This window comes from Atractosteus spatula, unplaced genomic scaffold (assembly GCF_055471065.1).
Source record: "Atractosteus spatula isolate fAtrSpa1 unplaced genomic scaffold, fAtrSpa1.hap1 Scaffold_44, whole genome shotgun sequence".
NCBI classification, from domain to species: Eukaryota; Metazoa; Chordata; class Actinopteri; order Semionotiformes; family Lepisosteidae; genus Atractosteus; species Atractosteus spatula.
In genome coordinates this window covers 79322-92645 of record NW_028296873.1, presented here as the reverse complement: position 1 = coordinate 92645, position 13324 = coordinate 79322, and positions in this window count along the sequence as shown.

Genomic DNA, 13324 nt, shown 5'->3' with positions numbered 1-13324 from the left:
CTCTGCCACTCTCCTAATGGACTGGGCCACCTGCTCCCTCCAGGTCCTCAGATCGTTGGTGCCGGTGTGGATGATGATGTGCCGTGGGGCTCCCAGGACAGACCTGGACAGCAGCTGCAGGGCCTTCTCTGTCGTCGGACACCAGAGCTTTGCTGTTTGTAGTCCCGGGAAGAGCCTGTGCTCATCAATGTACTTCCCGTTGGAGTCAATGAGAAGGGCTACTTCCGTGCATCTGCCTCTGGTGTCTGGTGTGCTGCCAGGCGGGGGGCTGCATGGGGGGTGCAGTGTGTGAGGTGGAGGTGTTGGGTGGGGCCGTCTCTGGGACTGGGTGTGTGTGTGGGTCACCCTGAGTGTTTGGCAAGGTGGATGTGCTTTTGGGGAGTGATGTTGTGAGTGGATCTGGGATGCCGGGGGGTGCAGTGGGTGTGGTGTTTGCTACGGTGGGGGTATTGGGTAAGTGGGAGTTGGTGGTGGAGGTTGTAGGGATGTCAGGTTGTGTGGGGGTCGGTGTGTCTTTGCGGGTTGGGGGTGGGTGTTGTGTGTTGTGTGTTCTGGGCCTCAGGGCTGTTCTGTTGCAGTCGGGGCTGCAGTGGGAAGTAGTGAGTTTCCTCAGCTGTTCTTTGAGGGTCTTGCTTGTCCTCTCCGCGAGCTGCACCTCCTCTCTCAGCTCTGCTACTTCCGACTGCAGCTTACTGTTGTCCTGCAGCAACTCTTCCATCTGTGCCCTGAGCTGTTTGTTGGAGGTTTTGCATTCGTTCCTGTGTTTGTTAACCTCGTCTCTTAGCTGTTGTGCTGTCTGCCCCTCTGTGAGTCTCCCCAGCATCAGTTCCTTGGACTCAGTGAAGTCCAGCTCCAGAGCAGAGAGTTTCTCTCTCAGGAGGCGGGCTGTGCTGTGGTCATAGGGGGGTTGGTGTGGGCCGTGTGTGTCTGGGTGGTGTGATTCAGTGTTGCCTAGGGCTACACTCTTGCTGATCTGTTCTGTAGCTGTGGCTGTGTTCATGGGCTCAGAGTCAGGTGGAGCTGAACTCTCCGGTGTGGTAGGCATCAGGCTACTGGGTCTCTCTCCTGTTTCTGGGGGAGGTTTCTCCAGGTCAGCCTGTGATTTCAGGTCCGTGAACTTTTCCTCAAATAGCTCCAGAGCAGCCTCACTGCCCTTTATCATCACTGTACCATTGTGGTAAGTGTTGACGGTCAGGACAGTGTCTTCTAGCTCGCTGTCACCCCCTATGGAGATTTGCCTGCCTTTGCTGATGCCCCTTCTCGTGGTGTTTGTATATGTCTTGCACACAGCTGTGTGCCAGGCATTTGGGTGCTCAGTAAAGAAGAGCAGGTTTTAATGTGTTTTTCTCCTGCCTGGCAGTAGTCAGCGATAAGGGTCTCTGGATTTTCCTTCATCCATGTGTCTTTGTACTGTTTCCTGGTCTTAACGGTTTTCGCGTCCTCAGGGTATTGGAGTACTGTGCTGAGAGGGCAGGGCTGGTCCAGTGGGGCTGTCTTCTGCTCTGTATTCATCTTGCTTCTTTTAAATACAATTGGCCCAGGTGAGAAGAGCAAAAAGACAGCCTGGCTAGGGCGTTTTGAATACAATCAGCCCCACTGTTGCTTGGGAACAGGTTCTTCAACTTTGGCCTTTTGAGTTTAATGGGCCCAAGTGGTATTTGGTTTAGTTTAAACTTTAAGGTAACTTTTTCTAAAGACTTTTTTTTTACTTTTATTTAGTAAATCAGTTCAATTTTAGAGGCCTCTTCAAATAAGGAGAAGAAAGATCAGGGCTTACCCATTGTTTTTCATGCTTATGGCTGAGTTCTTGGCTTCTCTTGATGCTGCTTGTATTTTCCCTTTCCTTCTTGTTTCCTTTGGTGTACTTTTTATTTCTTTCTTGTCTTCTTATTCTATTTCCTTGTTTTAATTGTTCCTTTTTTCTGTTTGCTCCTCTTCATTTCTTGAAGATTTTTCTCTTTGAAGTTTTTCCTCAGGTCCTTTATCTTCAGGTGTAGCTGTGTCTTATAGTTGGTCTTCAGATTTTCAGATGTTTGCTTTGTTGTTTTTTTTTCAATGATAATTTCAATGATTTTTCTTTACTTCTTTGGTTTTCTTTAGTTTTTGTTAGATGTTGCCTTATTCCTAGACTATTTGTTCAGTTACAGAAAACAATAAAATCTCAAAGAAATTAGGAGCTCAACTTCTGAGCTGTCTCTCTCTCTCTCAGTAAATACTGTTACTGTCACTGCTCGATACCGATGTTAGCCTACTATACCATCTTCAGCCACAGCTAGAAAATGTACTGCTCTAGTACCGGAGCAAAAGAAAGCAAGGCCAACTTTGAATGGGCACATGTGTCAAATGCTGAATGTGACAAGGATGGGATTCAAACCCATGCATGCAAAGCCCAATGAATTAGCAGTCCATTGCCTTAACCACTTGGCCACCTCGTCAAGGAAACTGGGCTGTCCGTACATGTGTTGGCGTGCTCCAGATGATCTTTTTTTTTTCCCTTGTACTCGAAGGGTCATTTTTCTGTTCCACATGCGATTTCAACATTTTCTTTGGGAGATATCAAGCCACCAAGCCACTGCTGTGCTTCAGTGGCCGGTGTGGAGTTCAGTGGCCCTGTTGTACACGGAAAGCACATTGAGCTCCTTGGACATGAAAAGTTCCAGATAAAAGCCATTTGTCATCCTTTCTCTTGGTGTCGATGTTGCTTTTGTATGTAAAGGTGGCAACTTGCTCAGCGAGCAGGCGGAGCGCGCACCGAATGCAGATGTCTCAGAGTGGTGTGTCCAAGTAGTTGTAAAAGGACAGCACTCCAGGGGTGCTGTGGCTTAGTTGGTTAAAGTGCCTGCCTAGTAAACAGGAGATCCTGGGTCCGAATCCCAGCGGTGCCTTTTTTTTCTGTCTTCTCGTGCAGAACTGGTCATTATGGACAACCTCCTACGGCTAAACTTAATTAAATGCAAGTATTCATTTCCTGTCTTGAACGACTTTTTTTTAAATGGATGCAACTTGCAAAAGATGAAATACAAACCTTGCTAATCTGCGCTCGTGGCTGGCAAAAAAAAGTCAGCAATGTTTTCTCATTAACCTTAACCCTGCGAATGGAGAATAGTTAAATGACCAAGTCTATGCAGCTTAATCGGTCCGCACATCGGGCTCTTAGGGTGGTGAATCACGCTCACCCCAGTCCTTAATCTTTTAAAGAGGATAAAAAATTGAACCTAGCCGCCACATCTCATACATTCTGTTCAGTGATATAAAGGTAACATCTATCCTCGCTCCAGAGAAAATCACACGTTTAGGGCATTTTTTTTTTCACTTTACCATGAGTCGGGCTCGGCTGCACAGAGGCGAGAGCAGAGCAATGAGGTCACGGGGACAGGGTAGTCACACACTGGCGGTTTAAACACGCGGAAGATCACTGAGGGATCTATATGGACCCTCCGTGCGCCATCAGTCCGCACTCTGGACTCTGAATCCTGCCATCTGAGTTTAGATCTTGGCTGAACCTGAGCCGCAGTTCCTTCTTAAAACGTAATCTGGTGAGCGTTTTATAGAATCGTTCTTGTATGGATTCAGAACTAGCAATACATCAGGAACGAACCGGTCTTCTTCCTGTCTAAAGAGTGTGACCTGCTTGGACCCGCAGTCGCTTTTCTCATGTGCACAAACTCTCACTAGTAAGCCAGAACTAACTAGCTGGTCTTCAGAGAGCCTACTACCAGAGCGTCGCAGCAGGAATCTCTCCCACTTCCCTCATGCCAAACCAGCACTGCCTGACACTAGGCCAGAGAATGCTGATTGGACACAGCAACAAGCCTGCCACTGTTTCTTTGTGTCCACGGGAGATCTGAATCCACACAGATTGGATGAGTATTCAATATTCTGAGTTACAGCTCGAGAATTCAATTGTTACCTCAACCCCAGTTGATATCAGTTTAATTCCTATGAGTGATGTACTTGCTTTTGAGTATCTAGTGTAGAAACTGAAATCAAAGCTCATTAACGAAATGGTATAAATGAATGGTATACTGAATGTATGTCCCTCTTGGTTTGTAACTCTTCGTGATCGAATATATACCTTTTGTATTCTGCTAACCCTCACTATAAGATCTGTTATGTTTATATACACATTTTATGCCTTAATAAATGTATTGTTGTGTAATAGTATCCGTGTGTGTGTGTGTTATCCCGCAAGGTTGGTTTTCTAATAGCCATCAAAGAATCATTTTGTGACTTACTGCTACAATTAATAATTGTCCCTGTAATGCACAAAACCCCTACATTTATTGGTGCCTCATGAGAGGATGCCTACAAACTCAAACTCAGTGACTGACTACAGAAAGTGATAAATAGCACTAAAGTATCTGCCAACGTGCACTAGAACAGTCCAGAATGCTGGTTCTGCTGGCGATCCTCTCCTGGGTCCCTGCTCTGGACATCCCTTCCCCCGCCTCTCTGGGCAGACCAGACACCCGCATTGCAGCTCTTCACCACTACCGTATTTTTTTATTTATTTTACCTTATACGGCATCCAAAGTTTCATCTAAATGCTCAGAATACCCCATTTCTGGTACCAAAATTTGTAGCCTGGCAAAGAACACACCGTACTACAATGAATTTAAATGGGGATTTTTTAATTCTGGATCTGCATGAAATCATAAAAATGAGGGGTTGTATTATTTTCTGTTACAGAACTTAGGTTGGATGCAGTATAACCTTTAACTCAAAAGCTTCACATAGATATACCTGGAGATATACACACACCAGGATGCACAAAGAGCGACTATAGCTCTTTGTTATTATATATACTATAATAACAAAGACAAAGCAAAAAATATGGTAGTGGCAATTTCCTCTTTGATCTCGCCTAATCCAAGATGCACAGAACATCAGTCTTATTTGAACATGCTCTTTGCATTCACATCATGTGTAGCCACAGACCACGCTCAACTGTACGATGTCCACTCCCACAATTACTGGCGTGCTGATGTCACTCATACGTGCATGTCTTAAAGAGACAGCTACCAATTTCAGTGTCAGATTTCAAATATCCCCTCCATAACCACCTGGTTACACAGTCATCGCTCAGAATCCCCAGTAAGATTCTCCCCAATTCAGTTTTGCAGTGCTTTAGCTCTTTCAAAGGGTTGGGCTTTGCTAGTCGCATTCCTAGGTTCATCACAGCATTTGAAAATATTCACCAATGTGTTGGCTGGGAATCAAACCTGGGTCAACTGCTTGGAAGGCAGCTTTGCTCACCACTATACCACCAACGTACACAACCAGAAGCCATGGAGCACACCATCAGAGAATGCTCACGATATCGGAAGCTGTCTCTGGGACGTGCTGATTCCACATATTGTGAATAAATCATGATATTGTTAGTAACTGTAGCTAGACGTTCAAATGAGTTTCATGGCCAGATGGACTGTTTCCTCGAGTGGTATAGTATTGCAGTGAGACAGCACGATGCCTGCAAGACTATGTCACGCTAAACGCCACAGATTATGATTGTCCATTCGTGTCAGTCGTCCTGCAGCTACAGGAAGAGAGACACAAACATGCTGCAATGCTTTCAGGACATTAGGATTTGTTTGTGCAACATCCGAGAAGAGTACTTGTGGCTTCAATGTGAACTGTACGTGCCTGCCCCCTTTCATCTGTAGTGCATGAATTCCTCCCGGCATGCACCGGGGTAAAGTTTGATAACGATTTTGGCATGCCAGTAGCGTTTTCACGAAACCTCCTAGGGTTACGAGAACACTTGCTTTGTGTATAAAGTACATTGTGACTGTTTTCACAGCCTTCACTTTGTCGTTTTTATGACATTTTTTTTGACAACTCACTAATATTCTCTTGTCCATATCAACACAATGGAAACACAGAACGCCTTCAAACCAGATGCATTTTAAAGAAGACCCCCTTATTTCAGTATATTACCTGTAGTGCTATAGTCAAAAAATCATTAAAAAATAAAGAAAAGTTCACAACACAAAACAAAGCTGGGAAAGGTCAGAGGACCGGCCTAGTATGTGAAACACTTAGCTGCAGCATTGTGGGTGTTGTGCTTAAAAAGAAATTGAGTCATGAAGAAGACCCCACTATCCCAGTGTATTGCATGTCTCATGGTGCCAATATAAAACAAAAAGGTTTCACAAGCCAAAGCAAGGCTTGGAAAGGTCAGAGGACCTGCTTAGTGTGTAAAACACTTACTTGCAGCATTGTGGGTGCTGTGGTTTGAATGCTATTGTCTTCTGAACAGCATTCCCCTATCCCAGTGCATAGTGCCACATTAAATAAAAGCACGAGAAAAAGAGATTCAGAACGCAAAGCTGTGTCAGCCTCCTGTGTAAAAAATCGGTTGGTACATCATGGGAGCTGTTTTTAATATGCTGCTGAGTAAAGAATATTCTTAATTTTCCTGCTGTCAGCAGTATTGTGTATATAGTTGACCCTTACCTGAATGAAAACAGGATACAAACAAAGGGTTTCAGAAATCAAACAAAGCTTTGGTCCCATGCTTACAGTCTGGGGAATTGGAGACTGCACTGTTCTGCTTCCTATGGTGATATACAGGTTTTTCGCACAAAACCGTATTGAGCAGTCTTTCTCACATTGTGAACGTGTGTATAGAGTGGTCCACCAGGTTACAGTTAGTGCGTAATTATGCATCATTGAAAAACCGGAGGTTTAAAAAAAGATAATTGGCTCACTGATAGTTTGATGTAGAGAGTGTGAAAATTTTCATAAGTCATAGTCTTTAAAATGCATTTGGTTGAAGGCGTTCTGTGTTTCCATTGCGAAGATATGGAGAAAAGAATTTTCGTGCGTGCTCAAAAAAATAGCTTAAAAATGACAAACAGATGGAGCCATTCAAAGTGCGCGGCACAGACACGTACAGCGGGTAATTGCCTACGTCCTTGCAAATTGTGACACACGATGACGCGCAATACTGTGGTACGTGATTGGTAGACCGAAAGGGGCACTCGTGGTGCATTGGTCGGTCGTAGAAAGAACAGTTATTTATGGGGGTGGGTGGGTCTTTCACAGAGGCTCAGGACAAATCCCCCGCCTGAAAGTCTACTGTGTGCGTTCAGACAGTCACAGGTCAAGAGCCAGGCAGGAGGACAATGGACAGAAGAGCCAACGAACTAAAAATAAAAGAACGAATATGAAAAAGCCACCATCTTTTTCTTTTTGACATTTTCCGACTTTCATGCAAGTCAGGACAAAGTTGCTCGTAGCTACTTGTGGATTCAAATACTCTATCGAGTGCTTTGATGAGTTTTTGCAATTTGATTGTCGTCCTGTCGTCCTGTTTCTGTTTTTTTTTCAATCTAGTGATGGAAAGCATGAGGGAAATGATGGAGCAATCAATAACCGCTCCGGAAAAATGGCCGAAAGAAATGGCCCGTCACTAAGGACATTTGTGAAGCAGAGGAGTGACATCACCACAAAGGCGACATATTCTGCTGATCGTTTTGGTGAATAATGATTGAGGCGCGTTAAGAGAAAGGTAGCTGCGTCAGCATGCGTAGGCTGCAAAGGATCAAGCAAAGGTTTACTCCATGCTGAAAAGAGAAGAAAAGAAGCACCACGTTTCGGCTGTGGAGCCTTCTGCGCCATCTTCTTTAGCGGTGATGATGTTTACATTTGAAAAACTGAGACACGCGTCCCTGGGTGGGCTTGAACCACCAACCTTCCGGTTAACAGCCGAACGGGCAACCCATTGCGCCACAGAGACTGATGGCCTTTTGTGCTCCCTACATTTGCAGGTTTATGGTCAAGGAAAACAATCACTTGCGCTTCTTGCAGCCGGCGATATTTTTCCATTGACAACCAAGAAATGGATTTCATCTTTCACAAGCTGTATGGATTTCTTCAAAAACAAGTTCTTCCAGAAAGGAAATTAATTCTTGCATTAAACTGAACCAAGCTGTGCATGTTTATCTGAAATGATACTTTCGGCACAACAAGACACAGAGAGAGGCACCGCTGGTATCCAGACCCAGGATCGCCTGCTTTCCAGGCAGGCACTTTAAGCCACTAGGAAACAGCGCCAGCGGAGCACCGCGCTTTTACAGACACTTGGACACATCTGCGTTCGGTGTGCACTTAACCTGCTCTCTGAGCCCCTTGCCTCCGTCCCCTTTAATAGCAGAACTGACGCCAAATGATGAGAAATGGCATTTACAGATGCAGCCATTCAAAATGCGCGGTAAAAACCCGCGGTACAGTAACCTACCCACAAGCCACCGCAGGGCACCGGAGGGCACCGCGGTAAGTGATTGGCTGGCCAAAATGACCGACAGGGGCACTCGTGGTGCATTGGTTGGTAGTGCAAAGATTTAATCATTTAATGTCTTTACTGTGCACATTTTAATCCGCTTAGTTTTGAATATTTATATGGATTTTACCACTAAAGGGAAATTTTAGTAGCTGAGCATAAAAAGAAGAGGAGCATAACGCATCTGAAGGTCATAAACGATATTAATTTAGGAACATAAACATTACTGTATGTATGTAAACTGTACTGTGTATGGCTGGTCTTGGTAGTTTAAAGAAAAAATACACACCAGTCTTCCATTTCTCCCTAAACATTTTAAGCATGAAAGTTTTATGAAACGGTACCCAAATATGCGATTCCTGTATAGAATGAATTTTAATTTAAAAAAAATATTTAACACGAACATTAAGCTGTTTACATCTTCCGCCTGAGAACAGTCACCCGTTGCTACCCAATGCAGAAACACAGCCACTAACTAGCAAAGAGAGGACATTAGCTACCCAATATGATAAAGAAATAAATGATTATTTTGTTTATTTCTTTTGCACATTTATTTGAACATTTCCATCGATTGTACAAGCACTTGGAAACTGTCCAATCCCTAGTTCATCAGGCATTTTACCGGTCTGGCGCCGGTCTGTGTCTTCCAGGATATAATGCCAGCGAACTCTTGTTTTTATGTCCACTATAACAGACAATCTCCTTTGCTTTTAACCGAGCGTTTAATAATTTCCTAAAATGAAAATGATTCACTTTATTTCCCTCACGGGATCAATAAAATCATCTGTCTAAACTATGGGACAGAATTCTGGGGTCTCCCCATACCAGAGATTATGGTAGGGCTTCAGAATGGTGATTGGCTGACACCATCTGACACCCCTCTGATTGGAGAAAAAAGACGTGCTGGTTTGCTATACATACTGTACCAGGAAGAGGATTTGTTTCTATTCAAAACGTGTATTTTAAAAGTTTAAGAAGTAAAAACCTTACAGCGTACACAGATTTCTAAACTGATCAGGATCGTTATCTTTGTCTTATGCATAATAATGTTCACCGCTCTGTCCAGCAAATTAATAATAAACTATTTTATATAGCGTTTTAAACGAATAAGTAATTAGATTGCTCATAAACCTAATCACTTGCTTTTTCTTTTTATTTAGGCTCAGATTTCAACTATAGATCGTATTATTAATAACCATAATAACAACCAACCAACAAAAACAACCATATAAACATAATACCAACCAAAAACATAGATAACAACCACAATACAAAATCAAATATATCAAACCATTTTACTCTCGCAAAGTCCTCCAATTATCATAATCCCGCCCCTTATGCAAAACCAAACCTTCCTCACATCCCAGTTTATCCTATTTATCATAAACAAAATCCACCTCAATTTTCAACATAAAGCATTACGCAAAATCAATACCTCAACACTCCATACTCAACAACGATAATTCACAAACAGCCAGAACATGTAACTACACATTCCCAAACAGACCCAATTTCCATAGCCCCGCCCCTTATGCAAAACCAACATCCCTCCCCTGTTCTCTCCCTCCCCTGGCGGTTGTAATTGTTTTTATTTTCAAATAAATTTTAGCAAAATCATGTATTTTAAAAATCTTAAGATTTTTATATTTATGTCTTCATTTAGTGGTTTCATTAGTGACAAAGGCTAAACTTTATTGGAAAAATGTCTTTTATGTAAACCATGTTTGCTATTAATTCATTCAGGGCTAAAATATGTTCATTGTCTTCTAATGAAAGAAGGGTTCCTTTCGCCGTAGTCGGGTTGAAATTAGAAGCTTGCCACGCCCGGACTGTTACACCAACGCATTAGCATGTTAAAGCGATTTCATTGAGGAGCCTAGCCTTTAACTAGTAAGTACTGTACTTACTGGGTTTTTGAGGGGGGGGGAGGTGTCTTTCGCTGGAAATCTCGCCTCCTACTTTGAAAATACCCGTGAAACCGGTTCAATTCGTCACAGCCAGCACTCCTGCAGAGAGGGGGGTTGTACTTGGAGTGTATACAGTAAACGCGTTATGCTCTTCGTTAATGTCTAAGCCGGAACATATCATTATATCTCATTTTGTATTTCTTAAAAAAAAAATCGTTTTCCCAGCCTAACAGTATTGTTTTTAACCTGTAAAGCGCTTTGAGGAGCCACCTTTAAAGGCGCCATATACAATAAAGTTCATTATTATTACTATTGTAAATTTGCTGGACAGAGAGGTGAACATTATTACACAGAAGACAAAGATAGCAATTTACGTTGCATTGTGTATCGTGCTGCTTTAATACAGTTTTAAATAATTAAAAGTCTAAACAGTATCAGCTTTATTTATGGGTTTTAAATAAAGGTGATTTAAACGCGATTTAAATCAATATAAATGTTTATATTGTAACGCATAGGTGACTATTCATTGTTATTAAAATGACTTAAATTCGATCATGTTGTGATATTTAGAAATATACATTTGTTTGGTGCGAGTGAAGTTTTATTTAATCTCTGAGCCATACTGATTCTTCTGGAAGCCAGTTTCCGCCAGGGAGTAAAAAAAAAAAACACACTATGGTATTCTCTCCAATGCAGTGCAGTTAAAAACATACCTCTGATGCTGCTCCTAAATGAATATCGTTTATGACCATCAGAAGCTTTATGCTCCTTTTCTTTTTTCCAGTGGATTGAACAGGGAGAGGCATTTCATGATGTACTTTTCACTGATGAAACAACAGTGGCTCTGGAACAGTTTTAACCATGTCGTTTTATAAAAAGGGGAGATATGTACACGTTACTGAAGCTAAAAGTTTAGCCTTTGTCACTAATGTAACCACTAAATAAAGACATATAGAAATCCCTACGTTACAGACTGTATATGGCTGGTATTGGTAGTTTAAAGAAAAAATACACACCAGTATTCCACTTTCTCCCTAAACATTTTAAGCATCAGAGTCTTACATGTGGTTATTTCGGAAACGTTTGTACGTGCTCCTTCTGACCATGTTACTGTTTACTGTTACTGACCATATTAAGTTTAAGTGCCTGTGGGCACTTTTCCTGTCCGTGGGGGGTGGACCGTCTTTCATTAGAAGGTTAGTCTGTTCTACTCTGAGAATGTAGAGGGGGTGGAAAGTGCCCGCGGTCATTTAATTAGTATTAAAATTCGCACTGATTCCCTTGCAAAGATACGGACATAGGAATATTCGTGCGTGGTCAAAAAATGGCATAAAAACGACAAAGTGAAGGCTGTGAAAACATTCACAATGTACTTTATACACAAAGCAAATATCCCCCCCCCCCCCTCAATTCAATTCAAGCTGCTTTATTAGCATGACAGATGGGTACAATCAGTGTTGGGTATTTACTTTGCTTTGAGATGCCACTTTTAAAGGTGATATATAAAATCAAGGCTTTAACTTGCTTTAACTCCGCAAGTCTGAGTTCTTGTGTCTGTCCTATCCGAACCCGAAAGTATTACAATATGTATCTTTATAGCAGGTGGTGTACAGCTTTTTAGTATAGATTACACTTTTCTAAAATGTATTTAAAAAATAAAAACGATTACAATCTAATCTTTCCACGTTTGATCCCAAAATAAATCTAAACGGGGAGAAAGCTATGCTGAAAGTTTATTAAGATACTTAGAAGACAAAGATATCAATTTATGTTGCATTTGTCTGATTGTGAATCAAAAAACACATATATTTAAACCCGCATTTTCGATTTAAATCAAAACATTATTTAAATCAATATAAATGTTTATATTGTAACGCCTAGGTGACTATTCATTGTTATTAAAATGACTTAAATTCGATCATGTTGTGATATTTAGAAATATAAATTTGTTTGGTGCGAGTGAGGTTTTATTTAATCTCTGACTCAGTGATGGCCTGGCATGGTGAGGTGCGCTGGCAGCTATGTGGTGTTACGCAGTGGTGGCCTGACACGGTGAGGTGCCCTGGCAGCTGTATGATGCAGTGGTGGCCTGGCACGGTGAGGTGCGCTTGCAGCTATGTGATGCAGTGGTGGCCTGGCACGGTGAGGTGCGCTGGCAGCTGTGTGATGCAGTGGTGGCCTGGCATGGTGAGGTGTGCTGACAGCTGTGTGGTGTGGCGCAGTTGTGGCCTGGCACGGTGAAGTGCGCTGGCAGCTGTGTGATGCAGTGGTGGCCGGGCACGGTGAGGTGCGCTTGCAGGTGGGTGATGCAGTGGTGGCCTGGCACCGTGAGGTGCGCTGGCAGCTGTGTGGTTTGTCACAAAACAAACAAGAACAGCAGCTGAGGGTTTGAGTTTGAACATGCACTGTATTAAAGCAGCTTTTATTTCCATTGATAAATGCTAGATATTCCTACAGAGATTCTTCAGGTGAGTAAGCGATTCCTGTTTCTGTTTCATACAGATGCAGCCATTCAAAGTGCGCGGTACAGATACCGCAGGTATGATGACACGGGATACCGCGGTGCGTGATTGGTTGACCGACAGGGGCACTCGTGGTCCGTTGGTCTGTCGTAGAAAGACTTACTGTAAACGTCTTTACTGTGCCCGTTGTAGATATTGAATTTTACCACTGAAGGGAAATCTTAGTAGCTGAGCATAAAAAGAATAGGAGCATACTGTAACGCGTGTGAAGGCCATAAACGATATTAATTTTGGAACGTAAACATACAGTATATAGCTGGTCTTGGTACTTTAAAGAAAAAAATACACACCGGTATTCCATTTCTCCCTAAACATTGTAAGCTTCGAAGTCTTTAACTAACGTGATACCGGAGTCAACAAGCATACTTTTAGAATTTGATTAAAAGGGAATATAATATGGAATCGCGTATCTCAAGAATTTAATAACGGTATGATTATATCCGTGTACTGCGGCAGGGCTGTGTAGGGCTGTTTCGCCTGCCTGATCATGCAAGCTCTCTTGTAGCCTACTGGTCTACGTGCGTGACTACCAACTGGCAGGTTGTGTGTTCGAATCCAGCTGGTGCTGGACTTTCATTTTAACAAACATTTCTTCAAAAAAATAGGTAAGC